The sequence below is a fragment of the Ornithorhynchus anatinus genome, chromosome 9, assembly GCF_004115215.2.
Source record: "Ornithorhynchus anatinus isolate Pmale09 chromosome 9, mOrnAna1.pri.v4, whole genome shotgun sequence".
NCBI classification, from domain to species: domain Eukaryota; kingdom Metazoa; phylum Chordata; class Mammalia; order Monotremata; family Ornithorhynchidae; genus Ornithorhynchus; species Ornithorhynchus anatinus.
The window spans coordinates 17,520,437-17,547,830 of NC_041736.1; the positions used below are offsets into that span (position 1 = coordinate 17,520,437).

At 40.3% G+C, this 27,394-nt stretch overlaps 1 long non-coding RNA gene across 5 annotated transcripts in view; it reads right to left on the reverse strand.

Moving 5' to 3' along the window:
- LOC103171027 overlaps positions 1 to 27,394 on the reverse strand; it is a 123,394-nt gene that overhangs the window by 44,110 nt on the left and 51,890 nt on the right. For 3 of the 5 annotated variants that reach the window (XR_003761939.2, XR_003761936.2, XR_003761938.2), the window contains one exon: positions 26,401 to 26,489. The exons of the other annotated variants lie outside the window; for them this stretch is intronic. This is a non-coding gene — a long non-coding RNA (uncharacterized LOC103171027). The remainder of the gene's footprint in view (positions 1 to 26,400; positions 26,490 to 27,394) is intronic. 5 annotated transcript variants of the gene reach the window in all.

Below are 27,394 nucleotides of genomic sequence, written 5' to 3' on the forward strand. Positions count from 1 at the left end.
CAGTAGTCAGAATGAGCTTAAAAAAAACAAATGCCAATGGATTTATAACAGATTCACACTAAACTGTAACAATTACACCTTGGGCTTCTAAAAAGTAAATCTTTCTTTTCACTTTTGCTTATTTTCCTCCTATTTTTCTTGGATTTCAATTTTCAAATATTTGTAGAAATGGTATTGAAGTATCCGAAATTCCCCACACAAGCTGTAGCTTGTTCAGTGCCTTTCCCAGTGTCAGCAGCATGATTCTGGCTGGAGAGACTCACAATGACTCACATGTCCTCTTTTTTCCCTCCTTCTTCATAACCAGAGGGAACAATCAAAGTGCGGGTGATGGAGATGCAAAGCAGCCTTTTTCCTTGAGACTTGGTTTAATTCCCCAGCTGCAATGCTAAAAGCCAGGGGTTTATTGCCAGTTCAGACAAACAATTAAATGATTTCTGTTAATCACTGCAAAGCTGTTCTGTTCATGCCAGGACCACAGGCAAGCAAAGGCCTTCGAGCTATCGTCTCCAGTCTTTTGGGTTCAAAGGTTGAAACTCCATTATACAAACCCCCACCTTCCTCCCATATGGTAACATCCTGCATCAGTTATCCTGGCCTTATCAACTCAAATGTTCTGAGAACATTGAAAGTATCGTGAAGCAGGCTTAGTGTCAGAGGGTTTGTTGAAACCTGGCAAGCACCTTTTTATTTCTGACATTTGTCTCCTTGTTAAAAGAGACTGAGAAGTGGTAGGATTTTCTCCACTGGGCAAATCAGTGTGTTCCTAGTTCATGGCAAACTCCAGTCATGTGAGAGAATTATGTCATACACTGAACTGGTTCCAGGCTACCCATGCAAGGTGGCCAAATGTCTTTGACATGCAACCCATGCTGTAGTGATTTTAAAATCTGGCTTTGGATTTCAGCTGCCAGATAATAAGCCCTTGCTCTCTCCTTCCCTCTCCTCCCTCTTCCTACTCCATCTCTCTGCATGGCTCTGTTTCTCACATGTAATAATTCACATGCACACAAACATCCACAAGTGTACATCTCTGCCTGATCAAAACCCCCTTTCTTTTTTTTTTCTTTTACCCTTTCCAGAACTCCTCAATTCTCTAGATATTTCTTACTGCTCATTGGACTGAGTAGTTTGATCCCTACACCAGCTCCTGGGGACAACAGAAACATATGAGAACAAGAAACTATGTGACTCAGAAGCGCTATACGAGGTTATACAGGAGAAAACTGATGCTGAACCTGGCCTTCTGTAAGAAAAATGGAGATACTGCTTTAGTTCTCATGCCAGTTATAAGGGACAAGCTGTCTTGACTACCCTGTAGATGAAATTGCCCCTAATGCAGGGACAGTGCCAAAGGATCTTCTTTGGAAAGAAGGAGGAAATAAGATGACCATAATTTTGGAAATTTAAAGTGGGTAGGGAATGTGGATACTGGAATATAGGGAATATAAGGGACAGGTCAAAAAGTCAGGAAGAAAGAATATAAGACAGAGATAGAGAAAAAGAGAGAGAAGGGGAGCCAGTCCTAAAGCTATATTTAGAGAGGCAGAGACAGACACAGTTAAAAATACAAAGACCTAGGCATCAGAGCTGTCCCAAGGACATTTTGGTCCCGGAGCCAACTTGATTCATAGAGGGAGAGTATAAGTTCCCCCTTATATCTCTCTCGCTGCCGACCAAAACACGGCCCTGCCACCATGAAAGGCAGTAGGGTGGAGGCAGAGTGGGCCTGAGTCTGAGTCCCTGGCATCTACTTGTTCTCCCTTTCCCTTCTGCCCAACCAGGGTGGCCTATAACAGCTCTCCTGTATGCCAGACGAGGAGATATATATAAGATTACACTTGTGCTGGACAAACAGCATCCTGCAATGATGCCATGATCACCATTTTGTGGAAATATGTGAATTTCACACCCCACTAGAGGCTTTCTCCAGGTTGAATCCTCAATCTCTCACTTCCTCCAGAGACTTTGTGGTCTCCTAGGCTAAATGCGGAGGCAGTGGGAAGGCGAGCAGATAAAAAGAGGAAATTGGGAACTTGGCTCTGGTGTGCAACCACCTCTGCCCTCCCCCAATACTCTAGGGAGTGGCAGCTCTTCAGAGGCCTGTCATTACTGGATTATAACTCAGGTTCTTCTGACTCCCAGACCCGTGCTCTCTCCACTAGGCCATGCTGCTTCTCTCTGTCATCTTCACTGAACCTGTCAACCCATGTGAGATGCCCTAGTGTTTCTTTGGCCAGAAACCTTCATGGTTGATGGCTTAGCCCCAGCTGGCATTTCCCTATATCTAGCTAGCTGTTTCACCCCAACACCACAGTAAGTGTTAGCTGGACTCTGTGGAGTGGGGAGGGGTTAGGTCCATAGAAAAGGTATCAGTTATGTCATTGCTGAGGGAATCCAAGGAAGGAAGTTTATTTTATTTTCATTGCACTACTATCCTATCAATGGGTAGCAATTTTTGAACCAACTGAAGTGGGTGCTTAGATATAAATGGTCTAAAGCACAGTACAGAAGAGAGCAATTCAAAATGTAGCTTAAAAAAGATAAAAGACAAGATTACAGGAAATAAGTAAGTTCATTTAGAGAAAAGCTGACCGAGGAAGACACACTAAGTGGCTCATTCTATTATGCCGGGGGGTCAGGTACAGAAGAAATAATTACTTCCCTTTATTCTGCATCACCTTACAATTTTGCTTTGCAGAATCAGCAAAGTAATAATAATGCTGGTATTTTTTAAGCGCTTACTATGTGCAGAGCACTGTTCTAAGCACTGGGGGAGATACAGGGTGATCAGGTTGTCCCACGTGGGGCTCACAGTTTTAATCCCCATTGTACAGATGAGGTAACTGAGGCACAGAGAAGTTAAGTGACTTGCCCAAAGTCACACAGCTGACAAGTGGCAGAGTCAGGATTTGAACCCATGACCTCTGACTCCCAAGCCCGGGCTCTTTCCAATGAGCCATGCTGCTTCTCTAGTACTATGTACAAAGTACTATGTACCAAAACAAATTGGACAAAAGCAGAGACTATGTATCAGCTTGCACCTGAAATTCCAACACATCTGCAAAGATTTTTATAGATAGAGGTGAAAAATCTCACTGATTTTTGCCTTTTAAGGACAGGCAAAAAACCCAGAAAACTATTTTAAAAAGTCAGTATGTCCTTTCAAAAGATGACTAAAAATGGTACCAATGTGGTACGAAATTCCAGTTCACACTGGAGACTCACAGAATGGGTTGTCACATCAAGCTTTTTCTATGATGAGGAGACTCATAGCTTTACACCTGCCTTTTGAAGAAATTTCACCAACACCCACAACATGAACATGTCATTATTATTATCCACTGACATGATGAGCATACAGAAAGTGAGATCTTAAGACATAATTAATTTGTTGGTATTGAAGCACTGCTCTTTGCAACACAGCTGCCCCAAATGATGCACGTGAGAAAAATGGAAATTTGTGGGAAACTCTGAATGATTGGTTAGTTGAAGCTGGAGACCCATGAGTAAGAAGGGCAGAAGGAATGCTTTAAATTCATAGTGAAGCAAAACCTTCAGCAGTGCCACACTGCTGAAGATTGCTGGGAGATAGTCATGTCTGATGTGGGTCAATAAGAATGGGACTCCTTGTCGAGAGCAAAATTCTACCAGATTATGATAGTGAGAGAGAGTATCAGAAACTGCAAATAGCAAATTCATCAGCACCACCAAAAACTGTCTTTACATGTGCAATTCATTCTACCCCTAGACTTTTCAGTCACTTTTGCTCATGTGGATAAAACCTCACTGTCAGTACAAGTATCATTAATTCATTTGTAAAGACAGTGATGAGAATCTCCCATGACTACTAGAGTGCCATGAGAGGTAACGAACATTCTTCTCCAATCCAGGAAGCGGGGCTGATGACCCTGGCAGAGGTCTCATAACCCAATTTGTCTTTCCTCCAGCAAACTGATTTTGCTATTGCAGTCCATGGATGAATAAAAAGTTGAGTGATGTCTGAGCCAACTTACAAAGTGAAGTACAGACAAAACTGAATGTGACTTCAGATAATTTCAAAGAACTTCACATGAAAAGGCTACATAAAAGTGGGATGAAATAATAAGGACATTTTATGTTACCCCTCTGGGAAAGAAAAATTAACTAATGAGCCACGATTCATTTAGAGAGTACTGACGATTTTCACATTTAAAAGCCTTGACCGACAAACCTGCTTGCAGTAGTTGAACCGTAGCCAAGGAAGATTTCTGTCAAGCAAAATAACCACCCAAGTCAAGGATAAAATACTGCTTCCCCAGTTAATGGTCATTGAAAAAGGAAACTTCAACTTTGGCTAAGAGGATAGTCCTGTAAACTCTTCATCCTGGGAAAGGGATGGTTAGTATATAGATTTTGCCCACCCCTAGTTCACTGGTTCATTTTAGGTAGCAATCAAAGACGGTCAGCAACTGACATATTGCAGGTTGGAAATTATTGGCCATCTTTCTTCTATTCCTGGGAGACAGGTGAGGGAGGATGATTCTGTTATACCTTGTAAGCTCACTGTGGGTGGGAAATGTGTCTTGTGCTTCTGTTGTATTTTTCCAAGTGCTTAGAACAGGGTGTTGTACTTAATGGGTATGCAAGTATCACTGTCATTGCTGCCATTCTGGTGGGAGTTCCAAACCAATAGGAAAGATCTAAGTTCTCTCTCTTATGAGATAGAGTTGAACAGTGATGGTGTGGAAAAACACACCCATGGTGTATGATGGATTCGAAGTTTTAAGATGATAAGTCAATCCCTGCCTTGTTCATTAGAACCTTTCAATCAGGTACAAAGATGTGGAGATAGGTATTAATAAATTGATAGCAGCCTTATTTGGTCAGTCCAATAAAGGATCAATCCAAAGGATTAACTGGCTTGAGTCATCTGCAGCTCTCTGGAAGTCAAAACACAGCCTTCACCTCAAGCGATCACTGAGGACTGGACTATGCCCACCCAACATGCTCCACCCACCATGATGAAATTCAAAAGGTAAAAGAGAACAAGGAGACCTGCCTCCTGGACCATGACATGTGCAGTAGTTCCTTTAACACTGCTCCTCAGGGTTTGCAGTTGGGCTGTCTCTATTCAGGACGACTCCCTTTTCCCCCACCCACCATCACTGGGTTGAAGACCTGGTCCCACAGGAGTTGAGGCTAAGAAGACAAATACTTTCTCTACAGTAGAGCATTGGAGGGGTTGTGGTGAATCGGGCCATGGACCTTCCTGGAGTGCTAAATAGCCCAAGGTATATTCCTGTTTGCCATTATTATCATTCAATTGTTATTTCTGTGGAATTTAACCCACTTTCTCTTTTCCTGTGAGTGTATCCTCCTTTCCCTTCATCATTCTTTTGAGTGGCACTGAGTGTTCAGGAGCTACTCAACAAATATTAGTAATATAAAATGAGTAAATCAATAGTGATGAGTTTTTGAAAAAGGAAATGAATCAGTTGGCTGTAAGCTCCTTGAGGACAGGGATCATGTTCTCTTACTTTCATCGTACTCTCCTAAATGCCTAGTACAGTACTCTGCACATAGTAGGTGCTCAATAAATACCATTGAAAGAATGATTGAAACAGTAAATTTTCAGGTCCACGCTTCCATTTTTAACAACTACAGTTTCTAATATTAATTGGGCATTTTCCAAGGTTCAGTACAGTCTAATTTTCTGTGGTTTTGTTGTCTTACTGCTTTTTGGGGAGCATGAAAAATCAGAAACACCAAAAAACTTAGCAAAAGAAAAGTGAAAACATTTGAAAGGCCTTTGGGTGAAACTTACTGCTAATAGGAATAAGAACCATAATGAACTTAGACATTTTTAGCTTCTGTTCTCCTTATGCAGTCAATTAAATTGCTCCAGAAAGAAAACAAGGGAATCTAGAGAGGTTCAAGCCATGGACCAGGCATTTTTATCCATCCAAACCCAAACTTACATGTCAGTGCAGTTGTAGCATTAGCTGAACATAGCAGGCACTACTGAAGCTCAGTGGTATTTTCCTCTCCTGACGTCATCCCCCCTTTGCCTCAGAATTACACCACACTTGGCAGGTAGTGACTTTTTGGGTGGTGTCTAATTAGAATTTTTGTTAACTTGCTTGGTTAGCAAAATGTAAAATCCCTCTTTTGGGGTACTGATCAAACAGGAAAATCCCATAAACAAATTGAAGGAAGAAGAAATATTTTTCCTATGGTTAACAGTCATCAAGGAGACAACACACTGGACAATGTTTTTGATCTTTAGTAAAAGGTTTTCCTAATGCTGTCATAATCTTCCTCCCCGATGGGGAAGAAAAAGTATTTAATTTCTCCCACAGGTGCTGACTTCATGGGGCCAAGGGGTCATTGGCCCCTAGAGGTTGGTACTGAGAGGGTGAAGTCATTAGATTTGCCTTGTGGCATTTGGGGAAGAGCCACAGCCTTAATTAGTCCACGCAGTCCCACCTCTTGGAATTGGACAGAGGCCACATTATCCTATGCTGGCAGGAGAACGAGTAGAGAAGTGGGATGCTAAGGAGGTTGCTGCTGCTACTGATGTACTATTCCTCTTTGGACACTAGGTCGGAGCATGAGGAGTATCTCTCATCCCTGGCCCCAAAACCTCATGAGGAAGAGCCATCTGCTCACCTCACCACATCCCAGTTTGGCTTGGTAGTCTGGGGCACCTACCAGGGATGGGACAGAGATCAGAACTCAGGAGCTGCCCAATTGCTGCACTGCTCTTTCACCAGAATCTGCTGGCCATGGGGCAATGGATCCGGGTTACTCATATGGTGGAAGCGGCTGTGACTGGCCAGTGGATACTGGTCAAAAAACAGTGAAGTGACTGTATGGCCCTGTAGGTTTCCCACCCATCTTGTTCCAACTGGATCTCCCACAGTGCCTGGTGGATTAGGTGGGAATCAAGTGGGTGGATGGCTCCTCCTCATAGGAATTTGGGCAGGAGGTGAGAGGGGGTCCCTTCCCCATAGCACCCAGCTCCTCCCCTTCCTCTCTTTCCTTCTCTTTTTCTCCCCTGCCCCCTCAAAGCATCATCCCAAAACTCCACTGCCAAGTGAGTTTTCAAATGAGAAGTTGGCACTGCTAGTCTCTCCTGACTTTTTTCCCTTACTAAAGCATGTTTGAACAGGATGAAAGAGAATCACTTTTGTTTCCTTCCAGGGGAAGAACTATTATTGGAACAGTAGGGGCCACTGTCTCAAGGCCCACCTGCTTCAGGGATTCCAATCCTTGGGAGAAGATTTATTTGAAGTCCTTTGGAGGGATCCTTGTACTCTACAGGAAGTTGATGGCATTTTTCCAGGAAGGGTGACCTGAAAGCATCTGAATGATCTGATGTCATATATTTGGAGCTTGGAGCTTGTATGTGGGGAATTCAGTTGGCTCCTCTGATGCTCTTCCTCACCATGCTGTTGTACCAAGATGCAGGGGAGGAAGGAAAGGACAAAGCGTGGGAAGAAATTCCTGGACCTAGGAGATACTTGTTTAGCTTTGCTTTCTTCTTATTCAGCAATAAAGAGGGTTTGAAGTGAGATTAAAAAAAGGAAGTGGGATGGTTTGTAGTGTCTATTTGGAGAATTATTTAAGTGGGAGGATTTAAACACTCTTATATGTAAATGTAAAGGTATTGGGATAGTTTCATATCCAGGAAGAAGCAAAACCATCATTTCAACTTATCCTGGAAAGAAGTGGGAGCTATCCCACCCAATAAATACAAGTGAAAAGACCAAAAGCAGCATGGCCTTGTGGATAGATAACTGGCTTGGGAGTCAGGAGGGCCTGGGTTCTAATCCCAGCTCTGCCACTTGTATGCTGTGTGACCTTGGGCAAGTCACTTAACTTCTCGGTACTTCAGTTACCTCATCTGTAAAATGAAGATTAATACTGTGAGCTGTAAGTGGGACATGGACTATGTCCAACCTGATTAGCTTGTATCTATCCCAGCACTTAGTACAGTGCCTGGAACATAGTAAGACCTTAACCAATATCATAGGAAAAAAAAGGATAGCTGTTGATTACTCTGATTTTCTTCATTGTTTCTACTTGGGCATTTATTTCTCCTTGGGCTAAATAGAGAAAATACTGCTCCCAAAAGAGGAAGAAATGGAATTATACTAGCAGTGGTATTTATTTAGCACTTAGTGTGTGCAAAGCACTGTACTAAGCTCTTGGGAGAGTACTATACCACTGAGTTGGTAAACACATTCCATGCCCACTGGGAGTTTGCAGTCTAGGCCTACAATATTTAAAGTTTCTTTTCATCTTCTAAGAGATTAAGAATGTATAATAATTCTTTTGAAATATATTATCACAGTCTGGCACCTTTCAGAAACAAATCCATTTTAAACCAAACTAATTAAAGTATCTATTATTTACACATAAAAGCAAAAACATGCCACTAATCTCTGGAGTACCTAGATCTGAAGAATTTTTTGTTTGGTTCACTGTACCTGGTTTATAGGCTAAATAGGAACATGTCTGTTCATTTAAGTCATGGTTGCTTTAAACATAAGTAAATTTTAGATTCTGCTATACTGAACTATCTGTTGTTTTATGTAAACTGCTCCAGCTGTTACTGTTTTTGAACAACAGATTATTATATGTTTACTTTAAAACTGTATTTCCCTAAAGCACATTATGCCTTTGTGAAATCCGGATTACAGAGTCTCCAGGAAACAAATGCCCGTTACATTGAAACTGTGCATTTGAGGACAGAAAAGACCTGGAAGAATTGCAGAGGATCCAACAACTCACTCTAATGGGTCAATTGTGTATGTGTAGGATTCTGGATAACATTCTTCTGCAAGCATGCTTTATTTTTAAAACTACTTTCATGCTTAGTGTGTGAGCCTGAAATCACTGAAAAACATTTAATTTTATCCAATTTTTGGGGTTTGAAATTATATGCTTAACCATGTGGTACTGGGAAAAATGTCTCTATTTCCACGATATTTTTCATATGTTCTGTTTTTAGATTTATGCAGGAGTGGATTGTTTTCTATTTTATAACATCCCCATGAGAGAATTAAATAAACCAATTTACTGAACTGTTTTTAAGTTATATAGTATTCATAACATGGAAAGAAAGTTAGGCTTGTACTTCTTGGTTTCACTGGGCATTTCTTTTTAAGTTATTTTAACTCATCTACAGACCATCTAAAGAAACAAATAATTCTTTAAAAAGCAAGTACAGTATTTGACACATTTTAACTTTGCACATTAATGGTTCTGGATATTTGCATGGAATATGAAAGGGGATGCAGCACACAACAAAGTATTTCATTAGGTAACATCCGTAGGCACTCTCCATCTCTGAAAATACTGCCTTCTATCAGGAATTGGTTTGTCGGAAGTTAAACAGGCACATAAAGCCTTCGTATTATTGATCACAACTAGCTATTCAAGATTCCAACAGATGTTTCTGATTGAGGCCAATGAAAGCTTACAGGAGATTTTCTTTCCCTCAGAGGAAACATAAATATTAAAGCCTAATCAAATGATAGAATTCAGAGCTCTAAACCAGGACCGATTGCCTACCTGCTAAAAACAAACTTTTAATCCATGAGATTTTGCAGTAAAAACAAGGGTTTCAAAGGATTCTGAGATACATTCTTGTTCCTTTGCAAAATTACTAGGCAGTAACTTCCTGCTAAGATTAGTTTACCTTCTAGTTGATTTTCAGTTGTTTATTAGCTCTTAGTCTTGCATCCAATTCTAGCAAAAAATGATAACCATCCCAGCCTTGCCAATTTCTCCAGTCCTTGCAGCTGACCCCTAGGAAAGTATATACAGGCCATACCCCAAATTACAGCCACCCCACAAAATACACAGCCCCGAAAGACAGTTAGTATTGTTACCTACCTTAAAAACACTCTAAGGGATACAGTCTATATTGTTTGAAGCCTTACAGGCACAAGTCTGTGTGTCCTGACTCGTGCTGAGGGCTGCAGGTTGTAAATCCTTCCCTGCCTTCTCCAGTGAAGGTACTTGGAGATAGCTCTGCCCAGCTTGTGTCCCATTTTCTATGTAAGATATAATGATATATAATTCTATATGATAATAATCATTACTGTGGCAATTTTAAGCCCTTACTATGTACCTAGCTCTAAAGAAGATACAAGTTTCTGAGATCAGGCACAATTCCTGCCCCACATGGGGCTTCCAATGTGTCTTAGTTTTTTTTTTTAATCACCACCATCACCAAGAGTAGTTACTGAATGCTTACTGTGTGCAGAATACAGTTCTCAAAACTTTGGGGGAAATAAAAATGAAGACTAAAGCATAGTTCCTGCCCTCTTGTTTAGAAATCTAGTGAAGCAGACCCACAGACACCTTCATACAATTAGATGAAATAACAAGAGCGTAAATAATTAAATTAGCAAGTTTATAATGAGATATGAGTGCATAAGTGTTGGTGTTATCCAGGGAGTAGGCAGATTTCTTATTTCTAAGGCAGGTATGATAGTTTAGGGCTTAGAGAGTCAATGTGGCTCGCTGATGTTTCTAATGTAGAAATGATTACCTTGAAAACCTTTTTTTTCTGAATAAAAATCACATGCAGAGTAAGAGATCAAGGCTTTCCACCAACTCACCTCACCTTACCTTGTTCTCTTCACCTGCTATTCCCCAAATCACTCTGTTCATTTTTTCCAGGCCAATTTCCTAGCAGTACTTTACTCTTGACTCTCTCACCTCCAGCTTCTCACTCATACTATATTCTTGGCACAGAACTTTTCCCCGCTCTGTCACCGCATTCAAAGCCCTCCTAAAAATCCCAACTCCTCCAACAAGGCTTCTCATTGGTATTTGTTAAACGTTTACTATATGCCAGGTACTGTACTAAGCGCTATGGTAGATACAAGACAATCAGGTCGGACACTGTCCATGTCCCACCTTGGGGCTCGCAGTCTTAAGCCCCATTTTACTGATAAGGTAACTGAGGCAAAGAGAAGTTAAGTGACTAGCCCAAGGACACATAGCAGAGAAGTGGTGGAGCTGGGATTAGAACCCAGATTCTTTTGACTCCCAGGCCCATACTCTATCCACTAGGCCATGCTGCTTCACATTTTCTCCAATTGATTTCCTAGAACCCTAAATTGTACAAAGCCACCTGCCCAGTCTAGCACATATAGGTTTATTGATTCTCATCCTCAGCATTCTTCTATATTTTTTTCCAATTTTACTTACAGTTATTTCATTTGACTACTTTGGGTGTAAGTATTTTTACATTTTGCCCCCTTTTTAGAGTAAAAGCCTTTTTGGGGACAAGGAATTGTTACTTCTGGATTTTCCAAGCATCTAATAATCAATCAATGACATTTGCTGAGCACTTACTGTGGGCAGAGAACATCAAGCGCTTGGAAGAGTACAATACAACAGCATTGACAGACATGTTCCCTGCCCACAATGATCTTACAATGCATTCCATCAAGTGGGAATTCAGTAAATATGATAGCATTACCAAGGGGTTAGAATAAGCGGGGCACCATATTGGAAAACTATTAAGAAACTTTTTGATAATGTTTTGAATTCATGTAGCCCTTAACCCAGGGGAGCGCCAAAACACTTTTCAGACACAAGCTCATCCAACCTCTCACACTATCCTTTAGATATGGGTTGTCAAGTTTCACGATTCCGCTGGGTGAAGGGATGAATCATAGAAAGTTTTCTCTTGTTTTCCAGCACAGATGATGTAAACCTAAAAAGTTCATCTCTTTTGGGGACCCTTTATTCTTCCTACTATGTGCTGTGACCGCTCGACCGGAGAGGTGAATCACAGTCGTTGGTATGACTGGAAAAGCAAATCCATGGTTTTCTCATTTCTCCCAGCTCTGCAATCCAGGACCATTTGGAAAGGCATGGGGCAAATTTAGCTCTCTCTTTGACACATATTAAATTCCAGTGGATAGGTTGGAATTTCAACTGTGTAATTGTAAAGAATTGGGAAAAGTTAGGGTTTGGGGATTCTAGAGTTCCCTGAAGATTTTTGGAGATGAAAAGAAAACCAAAAAAAACCCCTATGTGGGCCACTGTGTTTCTGTTTAAGTGTAACCTGCCAAGTGACTGCCTTCCTGGGGTAACATCCTGATGCTAATGATGCTACAAACAGGGGTCTCTGGAACAAAGTTTACCAATGTTTCGGCAGAGTGCAGTGGCAATCCCGTTGTTTTACTCTAGGTTTTCATCTCAGAGGTTAACTGTTGCAGAATCTTGCTTTTGCTGGACTTCACTAAGTACATTACATAAATTACACTTGGCTTAAAATGTAACCACATGTTTTTTGCCTAGGAGTATTAAAATATTCTCAGACAACTGCCAAGCTTTCAGGATAGGCAGGGTTTTGATTATAAGGTTTTATTATTTGGCTGTGTGTGCCTTTCAAATTGTTTACACTTCATTTTTCCTTCATATACTGGACTAAGCAAATAAAGAAGTGAGGGGCCTGCAATCCAGGGCCATTGCAGTGAATTTGGAGAGCCAGGATTCTGGTGTGCAGAGGCAGCAAAATAAGAAAAAGATAGATAGAAATATCAGGGAATCTGTCTGCATTTGTACATCTGCTGTATCTGTTGCCAACCCACAGAAAGCAGCTGAATGCTTTTGGAAAAAAGTCTTTGGCAGTCGTGCATTGGTGCATTGCAACCCTGGAATTCTGTGTCCATTTGAGCCAGAGACCACATCCGCCTTAGATTTATTATGTTTTCAGAAGTATTTGGTTTTGTTTCTTGAATTTATTTTAAAGGAGAGCTGTGCAAGTCCAAGTACCTAAATATTTTATTTTGGTTCCCACATCAATGTGAATTTGGCAAGAATACCCTTGGGTACAGTTTTGAGAAGGAAAACCTCTAAAGGGTTTGGTAGGGGAGGAGTTTTCTGCTCAAATATTTCCTTCCTTAAAATAGCTACATATAGTATACAATACTAATAGACCAATATGGTCCTTTGGTTAATATTTAGAACAGAAATATGTTTTAGCCTAAAAATGAAAAAAATCAGGGGATTGTTTAACTTGAATGATGAAATATTAATTTTAGAATATTTTAAAGGCTAAATTTATTAAAATATTTGAATATAGGTCATGTAATATTTTATTGGGATATTTTTGAATTAACTAATATTACAAAATAAGCCTATATTAGATTCCACATATGCTGAAATAGGTGAAAACAACTGTATGATTAATGTCACATTACCTGATAATTCATTACCTGTGTTATTTTAAAAGAGTTGAAGTAGTCTTATTTTCATATATCAATGAATTAACAAATGAGCAAAAAGTTAAAACTTGGAACCTGAAAAATAAAAACATTGCTTCCAGAAATTTATCTTGATGAGTATTGTGACCTAGGAGAAGAAACCAGTGGCTGCTGCATGTTGATACAAGAAAGGAATGCTGATAATATTCCATACAACTCCTTGATAGAGTTTTGGTGTTCTTTCAGAGAAACTGTAGAAGGAGCAGAAAATGAGCTTTTCTTTCCACACTTTCCATGTGTGATCAAATGTCCCATGGATTAACATAGCTTTGTTTCTATTGGAATGCTCCTGATGGATGGAATCTCTGGTAATGTGTGAGGCAAAAAACACTCAATAGGTGTTGATAAATGCCTATACTGAACAGCAAGAAAGCAAAAACCTTGTTAGGAAAAACTATGTGGAGGGAGAAGGGTTTTTAAGAGTCCTTCTGGCTCTGGCACTTCTAAACGAAGGACCCCTTCTCAAATTTCCTGGCTCAATATTTATGAAAAAAATCAACCTCTCCAGGTCCTCTCTGGCTCACAGGGAGAAGTATCAACCCATCCATCGATCAGTGCCATTTTCCTAGCTCTGTGGGCAGATCACTGTACTAAGCACCTGGGAGAGTACAACACAAGACTTGGTAGACACAATTCCTGCCTAAGGGGAGCTTATAGACTAGAGGGGTGACAGACATTAAAATAAGTCACAGTCACTTATTTTTGGAGTAGAAAAAATTCAGTGTGTCTCTGTTGTGCTCAAACAAGAGACTGATGGAAACCTAGAATATAAACTTCTGGAGGACAGGCACTAGGTCATCTGAAGATTCTCTACAGGGCCTAGGATATTGTAGCTGCTTAGTGAGTATTAGCTACTGCTGTTACAGCTCAAGTTTAAGGAATAAATATTTGTGGTGTTTGCTATGGTGTGTTGGATGGTTTAATTCTTATGCTGGCATATGCGTATCAGAGGTTCTCTTGGCTGATTGCTTGCATACGACTTGAATTCCTGAATTGGTCACGTTCACTTTCCTTTTTCCCGTAACACCAAAAAATCTGAATAAAGGAAAAGTGGTCACCGGATTGGACTTGGGCAAAATGTACTAAAGAGGGACAGTGTTTGGTAAAAGTTAAGTCACTTATTAACCATCTGATTCAAAATGAATCGTCGTAATCATCAGTGAGAATTTACTGAGTGACCTCTGGGTTCACACAGTGGAGCACATACTGAGAAAGGAAAACACACAAAACTGAGCTAAAACGTTATGGTCCCTGCTCTGGCACACTGTTTCATTACCACTGTGGCAGTACTGTAATTTCCCAGATGAAAATAGTGTATCTTTAGAAGCTCAAAGCTCTTCCCATATATATCTTATATATATCTTATTTTTTCTTACCACAAGGCAATAAGGAAGGTAGGAAATTGGCATTATTAGTATCATTTTGCTGATGAAGCCCAAGGAGGTGAAATGACTTTCATAAGTCATTCAGCTTGTTGGGGGTGGAGACAGGGATTGATATTAACTCTCTGAATCTTAATTTAGAGATGTATACACTGTTAACCTCTTAACTGTGCAGTACACAGTGGGGACTCATATTTTATAAAATATTTCCCCATCTGCAAAATTAAAAAAAATACTTGGAGATATATGGATAAGAAGGCCAAATTTTTTAAAAAACTGTGGTACCTGTTGAGCACTTACTATATGCCAAGCACTGTTCTAAGTGCTGGAGCAGATAAAGGATAATCAGGTTTCTCATGGGGCTCACAGAGTAAGTAGGAGGGAGAAACAGGTATTGAATTTCCATTTTGCCAATGAGAAAACTGAGGCACAGAGACGTTAAGTGACTTGTCCAAGGTCACATAGCAGATAAGTGGCTGAGCTGGAATAGGAACCCAGGGCCTCTGACTCCCAGGCCCATGCTCTTTCCATGAGGTCATGCCTCTTCCCAATGAAGGCAGCAACTTCAATGATCATAACCAGAGATGACTGCAGCAGCTTCACAATCCTTGGCATTTACAATGAGGAGGCATTGTAGACTCAATTCAGTGGTTTTCTACACCTTGAGGGCAGGCACAATAACAGGTCAGAATTAATGAAGTGGATCAGGAGAGCTCAGTAAGCCTAAGAGCTTTATTGCTTGAGCTGAGGCTGTACTTGCAGATAGGATGGAGAGGGGCGTTTCTACAGAATTTGAAAATAGTACTATTCATTTTCCTTGAATGATTTTTCCAGTGCCACGTTCAGTCTACGTACTGCCGAGTGAGAAACAGATGGCCAGGTGAAAAGAGCGCAGGCATGGGAGTCAGGAGACCTGGGTGCCAACCAATCCCAGTTCTGCCATTTGCCTGCCATCACTTAACTTCTCTATGGCTCAGTTTCTTATCAGTGAAATGGGGATTCAATTACTTATTCTGCATCCCACTTGGATTATGAGTTCAATGTGGGACAGGTACTGTGTACAACCTGAATACTCTTTATCTGTCCCAGTGGTTAGTACAGTCTTCAGCACATAATAAGGATTTAACAAATGTCACTACTGTTATGCCCATTTTTTTTTCTCAAATTAATTGGGACTTCTATGCAGGTTCCTTTTTCTGAAAAACTATCAGTCCATATTTTCCCACTCCTCAAAATCCTCCAATAGTGGCTTATCCTCCTTGCAAACAGAAACTTCTTAACATCGGCTTTAAGGTAGTCAATTAGCTCTCACCCATCTACCTTACCTAGTTGATTTCTTACTACAGCTCAATCCACATATTTCACTCCTCTAATGCCAACCTTCTCTCTGCACCTTGATGTCATCTATCCTACTGCCAATTCCACACCACATCCTCTCTTGGGTCTGCAACTCCCTCCTCCTTCATATCCCACAGTGCACCACTCTCACCTTCAAAACCCTTCAAAAATGACATCTCCTCCAAGAGGGCTTCGCTGACTAAGCCCTCATTTCCCCTTCTGATCCTACCTCTGCATCACTTATGCAGAGGCCTGACTCTAGAGCAGGGGCAACAGAAGGATACCCAAAGAGAACTGGCAGAAAATGTTCTAAATACAAAAATCTGCTAAAGACATTACAAGATACTGTATACTTTTGCTAAGCAGCAAAGTCTTCCAGAGGCATGTAGGAATCAGTTCCTTGCTGAATGGCTGAGCCTTTTTTCCCCCACTGCAGCAAAGACTAATATTTATCATCATCATCACCACTAGCAGCAATATCTACTGAACATCTACTGTGGGCAGAGCACTGAATCAAGATGCTGGTGGACATGAACAGAAATGAAAGATAAAGTTCCTGCTCTCAAAGAATGATATCTTGGAATGCCTTAGACAAGCAGAGATTTTTTATAAATGGAAGGTAAGGGGATATATGCTGACAAGTATTCATTACTAAATAAGAAAGGATGTAAATATAATTTTTATGGTACTTGTTAAGTGTTTGCTCTGGGCCAGTCACTGCACTATGCATTGGGGTAGTCACAAGATTGCCAGGTTGGACACAGGCCATGTCCCACGTGGGACTCACAGTCTCAATTCCCATTTTACAGATGAGGTAATTGAGGCACAGAGAAGTTAAGTGACTTGCTCAAGGTCACACAGCAGACAAGTGGCAGAGCTGGAATTAGAACCCAGGTCTTTCTGACTTCCAGGGCCATGCTCTAGGCCATGCTGCTTAAAAAATAAAAATGAGCAACTAAATAGAAATAATAGGTAATGAATAAATAATATTTAATACACCATCTTAAGTTGCTTACAAAAAGCAAAGAATTGAAAGAATATATGTTGTGACATAATAACAGGGCATTTTCCCTTCAAGTAATAATAATAATAATGATGGTATTTGTGAAGCGCTTACTAAATGCCAAGCACTGTTCTAAGTGCTAGGGTAGATACAAGGTAATCAGTTTGTCTCATGTAGGGACAGTCTTAATCCCTATTTTACAGATGAGGTAACTGAGGCAAAGAGAAGTAAGTGACTTGCCCAAATTCACACAGCTGACAATTGGCAGAGTGGGGATTAGAACTCACGACCTCTGACTCCCAAGCTTGTGTTCTTTCCACTAAACCACACTGCTTCTCTTAGTAGGATTGAATAGATATAAGTTCATCATTGTTCTAAGAAATAATGAATTTCCATGTGTTCATTATTTCTAAAAAGCAAAAGTTGTACTAAAATCAAGGGTGAGGGCCTCAGGGGGCATGCAATCTAAAAATTAAAATGAGGAGGGGAACTTGCTAACAGACTCATAAAGAGAAATGAAACAAAATGCTACAATACCACAAAGACAAAAGACAAAACACAAATTAGAATAAGCCTCCATTCTTTTGGGAAACAACAGACTTTGTGTATCACCCAAAGCCCTAGAGATAGTCATTCAAGAATTTCGACATATAGATAATTAAGCCTAAGAAGCAACTCCCAAGAAAGTATGCAAATGACTGTAAATCACTTTGCCAAATCAGCCAGGGACTGATGAAAAGCCTAAAGAAAATTCAGAAAACCTATCAGCCTGCCGCAGGGAAACCTTACACAGAACTAAAGAGCAACACAGAGCTGAATACTGTCCCAGAATTCTACTACATTGTAAGTGCACTGACCAATGATGTAATCCTGGACAAGGAAGTAAAAATATCAAATCAAGAAGACAAGCACACCCTTTGGGAGTGGGGTGCCAGTGTGAGACTAGCCTCCAGACCAAACTAAAGATCTTTCAGGGTCTAGTACCTGCCCACCTTCTCTGTGGGTTTGAGAAGAGGATTTTCCACAGGCTTAATATTTGTCTCCTTGAGAAGGTCTCTCCACATTAGTTATGTCTCTCCACATTAGTTATGGGCTATATTCACCCTCCAGATGGTAAGAAAGGATCACAAACAACAAAGTCTTGTAACCAAGTTTGTCTCCTAGAAATTAATCTCTGCTCACCTAAACACAGCTACTCAAGGGTCACATGTTAGGAGAATGGACAGACAGGAAACTGTACCATGAGCTGAAAGTGGGAAATTGAAACCAAAGAGATCAGAGGAAACATTTTGGGGATACAATAAAGTAGTATCAGACAATGCAGGCTCTCAACTGAAAAGAATGGAGTCATTTGCCACAGCTAGAACTGCTTGGAAAACTACAATAAAAGAGGAGAGGTTCTTTTTGAAAACAAACTTTGTGAAGAATATGAAATTAGGAGGAAAAAGCATCGACAGTTCCAGGTAAGGCAAGCACCAAACATGACAACACAGTAAAGAATAGTTTCTGTGTTTGCTCTGTGGTTGGGACTGTGGGTTCGGTATTATTTATTTAACCACACCCAGAGGTGTGGTTGCAACCATGTACCCATAGGTGAATTTCACCACCTGTGGCATTTTTCTCCAAGCACAAAGGAATATGAATAAAGGAATATATATTCTCACTTTAGAATAACATTTTGGTTTTGCACCATGTGCAAATTCTAAGTTTGAACACCTCTTGCCCTTCATATTCGACTCCTCCGCTTCTTCACTTTTGAAATACTTTAATTAATTTAGAGTGATTAAAAGCCCATTTCATCAGATGCTTGTTCTCTTGTGGTGCACTGTATAAATGCTACCTTTAATAACAATAATGTTGCTATTTGTTAAGCGCTTACTATGTGCAGAGCACTGTTCTAAGCTCTGGGGTAGATACAGGGGAATGAGGTTGTCCCACGTGAGGCTCACAGTCTTCATCCCCATTTTACAGATGAGGGAACTGAGGCACAGAGAAGTGAAGTGACTTGCCCACAGTCACACAGGTGGGAAGGGGCAGAGTCGGGATTAATGTAATAACACATGGTGTCTTTTTGATGCATGGAATGTGAAAAACAAGACTTCAAAAAGTAAATATTTACATTTACACAGAAAAAAATGGAATTAAACATTTTATCAGTTTACATTTACATTACTATTTGACCTTGTAACTATATTTACTGAGTTTTTTTAATTTATTGGGAAGCAGTATTTGTTAAGCACTAACTATGTGTCAAGCAATGTTCTGAGCCCTGAGATAGATACTAGCAAATCAGTTTGGACAGAGTCCCTGTTCTACAGAGGGCTCCACGTCTTAGTACTGCACTCTGCACACAATAAGTGCTCAACAATTACCATTAATTGGCTGAGTGATATCCAGGAATACCACATAGAATTTATGCACACTGTTGACCTTGAGAGGTTACAGAACTTCTGAGAGGACGCTATCTGCCCAGAAATCCTCATTCTGAACAGTAAAAGTACATCCACCTGGGTATATATTTTAACTCTACTAGACATTACAAATCAAACTATTTGATCATAAAAGTGCATTCAGTCTTGTTATCTGAACAGATGGTCCTGAACTTGTTCCTCTTAATTTTCCTATAAGTAACTGTCGACATGGAAAGCCTCTTTGACATACAGATTTCTGCAGCACCCTTGCCTAGAACTTCAGAATGTGCTTGCCTTGCTTCAGGAGAATATACAACTATTATTCTGGGACAAATGAGTACATTCCAAAGAAAGGTAAAGCAGAAATTACAGTGACCTTTAAAAATAGTTTAGATAACCATCTCTTTGTGTGCGTGCATCGTTCTCTCTTGCTCTCTCTCATTTTTTGTTGCTAATGCTGTTAGTTACAAGGGCCGAGGTCCTTGTCATTGACAGCACCTTTCTGGCCCAAACCGAAACTTAATGACCAGCTCTCCTAATTTAGGACATCCAGGCATTTACAGTTAAATAATTTGAGAGGGTAGCCTGGTGCCTTAAAGGTTAAACAACAGTTTAAAACTCAGTTTAAAAGCATTAACCTTTACTAACATGCTATGTGAGAGAAAAGTGGTAAAAATGGATAAGACTCTACAACCTCCCTTGTATAAAGAAGATAAAGGCCATTTGACTGACTATATAAATGTAAAATCATTATAGAATTATTTCAACAAAATAGTTGTACCATTTTCTTGTAAACTTCTGTTCAGTTTGAATGCTAATCACATCATATTCTATCATCCAGAGGCATGGTGTTGGAAGAATAGAGCAGCAGTGTAGCCTAGTGGATAGAACATGGACCTAGAAGTCAGAACAACCCAAGTTCTAATCCCAGCTCTGACACTTGTCTGCTGGGTGACCTTGGGTAAGTCACTTAACTTTTCTGTGCCTCAATTACCTCACCTATAAAGTAGAGATTAAGACTGTGAGCCCCATGTGGGACATGGACTATGTCCAACCTGAGTAACTTGTATCTACTCCAGAGCTTAGGACAGTGCCTGGCCCAGAGTAAGCACTTAAAAAAATCCAATGGGGAAAGAATACATCCAAAACCTGAACTGAAGTGTGTTGCTATATAAAGTACTCCCCATATTGTAAATGCTTAGTAAATGTTACTATTATTTGATGACAGATTCAGATTTTAATAACATCACAGCATTATTTAACTATTCATTAAAAATCCTGTCAGATATACAAGTTTTCTGTGCCATTTAGCTGGCCACTTAACTGGAGCTGTCTTTCAATCAGGAGAAAAACCTTAAACTTGTTCTTAATTTTTCTTCTTTTGAGTCTCAACACCCTATATTAGATAACGTCTGTCCATGGGTAATCAATGAGATCCCTGGCTCTTATGAAGAGAAAATTCTAAATTAAGTACTACATTGGGAATTTAGAGGTATTTTCCTGGCACAGTTCTATTTGCTTTCAGCTTTTCGAAAGAAAGGATGGGGGGAAAAAATCTAAACAATATATTGTCAATACACATCAAAAATTTACTAATATGTTACTTGACTGGTGATATGCAGTTGGAAGAAAGAGTGCAAGAGGGGAAAAAAGGGATAAAAGGGCAGGTTACTACTCAAATCTTCAACTTGCTCTTCTGTATCATTGCTGTTTATCAATCCGGTATTTGCCAAAATAAAATGCTCGGCCCATTCATTAAGCAACCTACTTCCATACCTAACCCTCTTTCTGGTATAATTGCTTATCATGCTACTGGTAAGGTGGTTATTTGTCCATTTTTTAGCTGGTCTGTCCCCCATTGGTATGGAAAGGGCAGGAGACGCCTTGATGTCCAATACTCTTATTTTAAGCTCCAAGTCTCCTTCCTCCTCGTCTCTTGCTACCAAGTTCTTGGGCTCAGAATGGCATCCTTGATAAGAGAAACCGGGGAAGGGAAAGGCTGTGGAGCAAGTGGAGGGAGGGAGAGGGATTCCTCTGAAGAAATGCTACAGATTTGGGAGGCCTCAAAGGGACTTCTGCAAAATGGACTTCACCCTGACATTCTGCTACATGTCTGGACTCTTGTGTGTTTGTTTTCTTTGGGAGCTATCAGAAGACACCATTGCTGCTGGGCTATACCCATCCACTCTCCCCTCAAGCTGTCCCCATCCTTTAGGCTTCAGTTTGTAGGAGTCCCTGGGGCTTTCCTTTTGGTATGGGAATCCACCTTGTCTGAAGCCACCTAGGGATAAGGTTCTGTTTTTTATCTGTTCCCAGTTCTCAGGTCAGAGGACCCCTGTGGACACATCAGTTATGAGATCTTCCAAGGTTGGCATCAATTTAAGAACATGCCAGAACCTTCCCTGGGGAGAGTGGGAACAGCCAAGGGAACTCCAGAACCAAACCCCAAACCCTGAGGCCTTCGAGATCTTTAGATCTGGCTCAGACCTGATGCAGTGGCTGTAGACTGCTATAACAGTAATAATAATAGTAATGATAATAATAATAATAATGATAAAGATAATAACAATAACTGTGATGTTTGTTAAGCATTCACTATGTGCCAGGCACTCTAAACTCTGGGATAGATACAAGATAATCAGGTCAGGCAGAATCCCTGTCTTGCATTGGGCTTGCAGTCTATGTAGGAGGGAAAACAGGTTTGGAATCCCCATTTTACAGATGAGGAAACTGAGGTACAGAGAACTTAAGTAAACTGTCTAAGGTAACACAGCAGGCAAGTGGTGAACCCGGGATTAGAACCCAGGTCCTCTGACTCCCAGGCCTATGCTCTTTTCACTAGGTCAAGCCCAGCTTCCCAAGTCCCGCTGGTTCCATCCCAATCATCCCCTGGTGGCTCCAGAGTTGTCTCAGTGCCCTACTGAAACAAAAGAAAAAGAACACTAATGCTATGTAAGCCCCTAAACCAGAGCTTCCTCAGTCTACCTCTAAAAGTAAACTTGATACTTCCCAAGAGCCCTTAGATATGGTAATAAATTATACAACTGCTGGTGGGAGGTATATCTTATAGCTCAAATAAGCTGAAGAATGTCAGCTTCATTTCCTTTTCCCCACTCTGATTTAGAAAATTCAGTGGTAAAACCTTTAATCCCAGTAGGCCATCTGCTTTCACACTCTCAGCTGAATTGCAAAAACATTCAAATAATGTGGGATATCTGGGAAAAAAGGTAAGGAAAAGATAGAGAAAGCAGTATAGTCATGATTCAGTTTAAGGAGATGAGAAAGCACAGTTTCAACATACATGTTTAAATGACATGAAGTTAATTGGTGGCGGATTAGTTCAATTAGATTAAACTGGATTAACTTTTAGATATTTCTTACTGATGAGAGTTAAGGGGAAGGTGGCTTTAATTTTTCTATACTATCAGTATAGGGTGATCACATCGTTAATATCTGTCAGTTTCTGCATAGCTGATTTAAATCTTATGATTGGGATAACACAATTTATATACTGCTTCCTCTTTAGCCTAAAGCAAACATCCCTGGGGTCAGAATTTAGACAGTCTTGGGGCAAAAATTATTTGAGTCAGTTATCCAAAAACTGAAATGTTATGATGAGTGGACTCTGAAAGTGCTCAAATAAGCACAACAGGTCAAAGATCAGTTTAGAGTTTTAGTCCAGCATTATGGATTTGAAAATCATCTTGAATAAAGCAGGGATAATGTGCCACATTGCCCCCAAGAACCAGTACACACAGCAAAAGAGTTACTTCAGATATACAGAACTGAAAACTCTCCCTGGATTTTGCTACCTTGGAAGTACTCATATGAATGATAAATCAGAATGTGTCTGTTTATTGTTGTATTGTACTCTCCCAAGTGCTTAGTAGTGGAAAGCGGCATAGTGTAGTGGATAGAGCATGGTCCCGGGAGTCAAAAGGTCAGGGGTTCTAATCCTAGCTCCGCCACTTGTCTGCTGTGTGATCTTAGGCAAGTCATTTAACTTCTCTCTTTTTCAGTTACCTCATCTGTAAAATGGGGATTGAGATTATGAACCCCAGGCAGGGGACAGGCACTGTGTCCAACCTGACTTGCTTGTATCCACCCCAGTGCTTAGTACAGTGCCTGGCACATAGTAAGTGCTTAACAATGTGCTCTGCACACAGCGCTCAACAAATATGATTGAATGCATGAGTAGAAAACTAGATCAAGAAAGCAAGGATATTATTGGCAGACTTTCAGAGTGGCATACATGTATTTTAAAGCTGCACAGCAAGTGAAAGATCTTCAGAGCTGTGGTCTTCCTCATACTCTGATTATATTTGATTGTGAGCTTATAACTGTCACACACACACCACATTCAGTGTCTAGAAATCATGTTACCTTCATCTATTGATCAAACATAATGACGGGGCATTATGATAATGATAATGACAAATCACCAACAATGAGGTACTAGCATACAGTCAGAGCTCTGATGGGTTGATCAACTGACCAAACAATGGTACTTACTGAGCACTTACTCTGTGCAGAGCACTCTGGAGAGTAAAATAAAGTAGACCCGAAACTTACTATCCAGTAAGCGAGACAAGACATGGTGCAGAGGATGGTTTAAAGTTATTTGGCAGCCTCTCTATGGTGAACTGAAGTGGGGCTGGATGAAGAAATTTACAAAGATCTTTTTAACAAAAAGCCTTCAAATAATTCAGAAGGACTGTTGATGGTTGGGAAGCAGCAGTCAGAACAACTTAGTAGGGAGCAATCAGAAATGGGGTGGCTGATTCTGAGTGATAACATTGGCAAAAAGGCAGAACCATAAAGGGCAAAAATAAAACCTGCAAAAAGTGGTTATATGGCCATTAATCAATCATATTTACTGAGCACTTACTCTGTGCAGAGCACTGTACCAAGCACTTATGAGAGTATAATACAGCAGAGTTGGTAGACACATTTTCTGCCCACAAGGGGCTTACAACCAAAGTCATCTTCAAACACAAAGGGCAATAGCCAAAAATATTGTCGAACGGACTTCTGATAAACTCGCTTATTTTGTCTATGTTTATGTGAAGTAGATTTGCTTAGTAAGGAAGCTGTGAAGAGTACTGCATTACTAAAGTTGAAAAATAAGAAAACTTGAATTCATTACTCCCTTTCTTTCTCCCTCCAAACATTTACTTCTAACAGTGAAACAAAGACTATTTTAAAAAGTTCCGACAAAAATAGTATAATTGCATGGTCTGCATTGGCTCAACTGGATTACTGTAATTTACTGTAAAGTTTGTGGTAGAGGGAGAATACTGTACACATAATGTTAAACTACAGACAAAACAGGAAAGAAGATTCACCCTATACGTATGTTAGGACAGTGAATCTTGGTTGTAAAAGAGGAAGTTTAAATGAATCACCAATGATGAATATGTTTTCTTCTACTGGATGCTTGTTTGAGAAACCAGATACAAAGAAAAAAAATCAAGAGTGTGAAGTGTTGTAGTTGGGAGTGCTAACCTTCCTCCTTTCAAAGGGAAAGCTACTTTTACTTTGTCTTAAGATTTATTAGGTAACTATTTTAAAAAGCACAGGTTGTAGGCCAGGTTGGAGAATTGGGAACGATAAAGAAGATGATGGTGGGAATCTTTAGGATGGGAAAACAAATAGTGGAACACAACTGCCTTCCAAATAAAGCTATATACAAACACTGCCTACCAGTATACTTTGTTTGGGGGCTCCGGCCTGTAGTTGTTTGTTTATTAACAGTTTGTTCATTAACAGTTCTGATTTGCCCCATTCATCAATGGGGCTTAAATGTTCATATGATTAGATGCAGTGAATAGAACATTGCTATGCATTTAAATTCAAGACACCTTTATCATTTTCAGTCCTGCAGACTGATTCTCAGTAGTATTCTCCCTAATGAGAAAACCCATCTAATTCCTGGTGTGTGTTTGTGTGGGAATGTGTAGTGTCCACTGTATTTAAAGCTACTTCTGCTAAGAGCATACCAGGTGGCAGAGGAACTAGTGTGACAAACTCCATTCCAGTATGGGTGAATGGAACACTTGTTCCTTGCTGGACTGATTTATTTGCTATTTGGGATGTTTATTCTCACTTCTGAAATTGCCTTTAAGTCTCCCAGATTTCCCAGAGCATCTGCTCTAGAACAACTCTCTCCTGATAGATCACCAGGGCATGCACAGTCTGCTACAGCTACCGCCCATCAGTCTGCTGCTATGCCACATTTTTTTGAGAATCTGCTTTACTGTTCCTTTAATGTGTTCATTCTGTCCTTCCTCCTTGGGTATGTCCCATTTCAGTTCACCACAAAACAGCTTCTTGGGTCCCCACTATCACCTCTTCTTACAGGGCCCACCAGAGAGGCTGTGTTGCAATGAGCACTGCTTTGGTGCTGGTCAGCTAAATGCATTCCCAGACCTCAGTGTTGGCATTCCTGCCTCGCCACTGATGTTAAGTATGGCTCTCGATGACATTGATGAGGTTAGCCAAGAAGCTGGATGTATTTTCCATGCTAGGTTCAGTTCTCATAGCCAAAGAGAAGGTTGGAAAACCTCAAAATTTTGAGGATCTTCAATTAGTATGAAGTTTGATGCCTCACGGTCACCAAATTCCATCTCCCAAAGGAACACGCTAGTCCTGAGGGTGGATTTGAAGAGCTCACCCTCAGGAAGGGGAGTGACTGAAGGTGGGGGGCAGGATCCAGTGTCATCTTATGCAGCTTGAAGCAATGGTGGCATGCATCATGATGGCGGGTGGGCAGTGCAAAATCAAATAACCCGGAGGCCCCTTGGAGGTAGTTGATGGAGCCCTGGCAAGAACCAAACTGATTGCTTTCTTGATATGGTTAGGTTGGCTGTTAACTGGAGCCTATAAACTATGGAGAAGATATGATTTCTATTTGCAGGAGTGCTTGATGAAGTGCTGGAATTCATTTAGCCTTCACTGTATTAGAATAGAGTTTTCAAACAACTTACCATTGGATGCACATTTTACACCAGAGAGGATTATTTGGCTTGAAGTCTAGCTGCAGCTGTTTTTCCAGCTCCCAATTTTATTTATGCACCTGCATAGTTGGGAAAAAAAGTCAGAAAACTGTAGTAGTAATGAATAGGTCAAGGAGAGGTCAGCCCTATTATTCTTCCATTACTGTATTTCTTTTTGAGCACTGGCAGTATTCACTTTCACAGTTCAAAATATTTCTTCTCGGTATTTATTAACTATCCTAGGTAATAGCTTTAAACGTTCTTGAGTTCTGAGGAAAATTTAAAGCTTGTATGAAGAAGCCACAAAGTCATAAATATTGGGGCAAGGTTAGTGAATCATCTTGAAAAATCAGGAAGAAAAGTGCCTATGAAAAGGAAGCAGAAGGAGAGGGGGAGAGAAAGCAGAACTCCTATAAAATGTAAAGTCAAAATGTTTTAAATAATAATGATGGTACTTGTTAAGCGCTTACTATGTGCAAGCATTGTTCTAAGCACTGAGCACTACTGAGATTGTCAATTAGGAAAATGTCATGTGGTGATGGTTAAACTGATGACATGTCTTTTTCTCAGCATTTAATAAAGAAGAAATCCAAACTGGCAACATGGGTCTGAGGAATGCAGATGGGAGAGGCTTTTAATGACTCAGGCATGAAATACAGCAATAATTATTGATGTGTGCCATATCATGAGGTCAGACCAGATCAAATATGAGTTTGCTGAAACATAATGTAGTTATCTAAAAAGAATTAGTCGCTGGTTTGTACTTGACAGCACATTGTGATGATGAAATATAGGGCAGATTGGCACTAGTAAGAGGGAAATCAAAGGATTAACTGGGAGAAGCTTGCGAAACACTCTCAATACAGTTGGTCTACTTTGAATGATTCAGGCACATTACTCTAATCACCGTCTGAGAATCTGCATTAAGCCATTTATTACACTTATCCCCTTCCATTTGTAATTGAACCAAATTCAACATCAGATG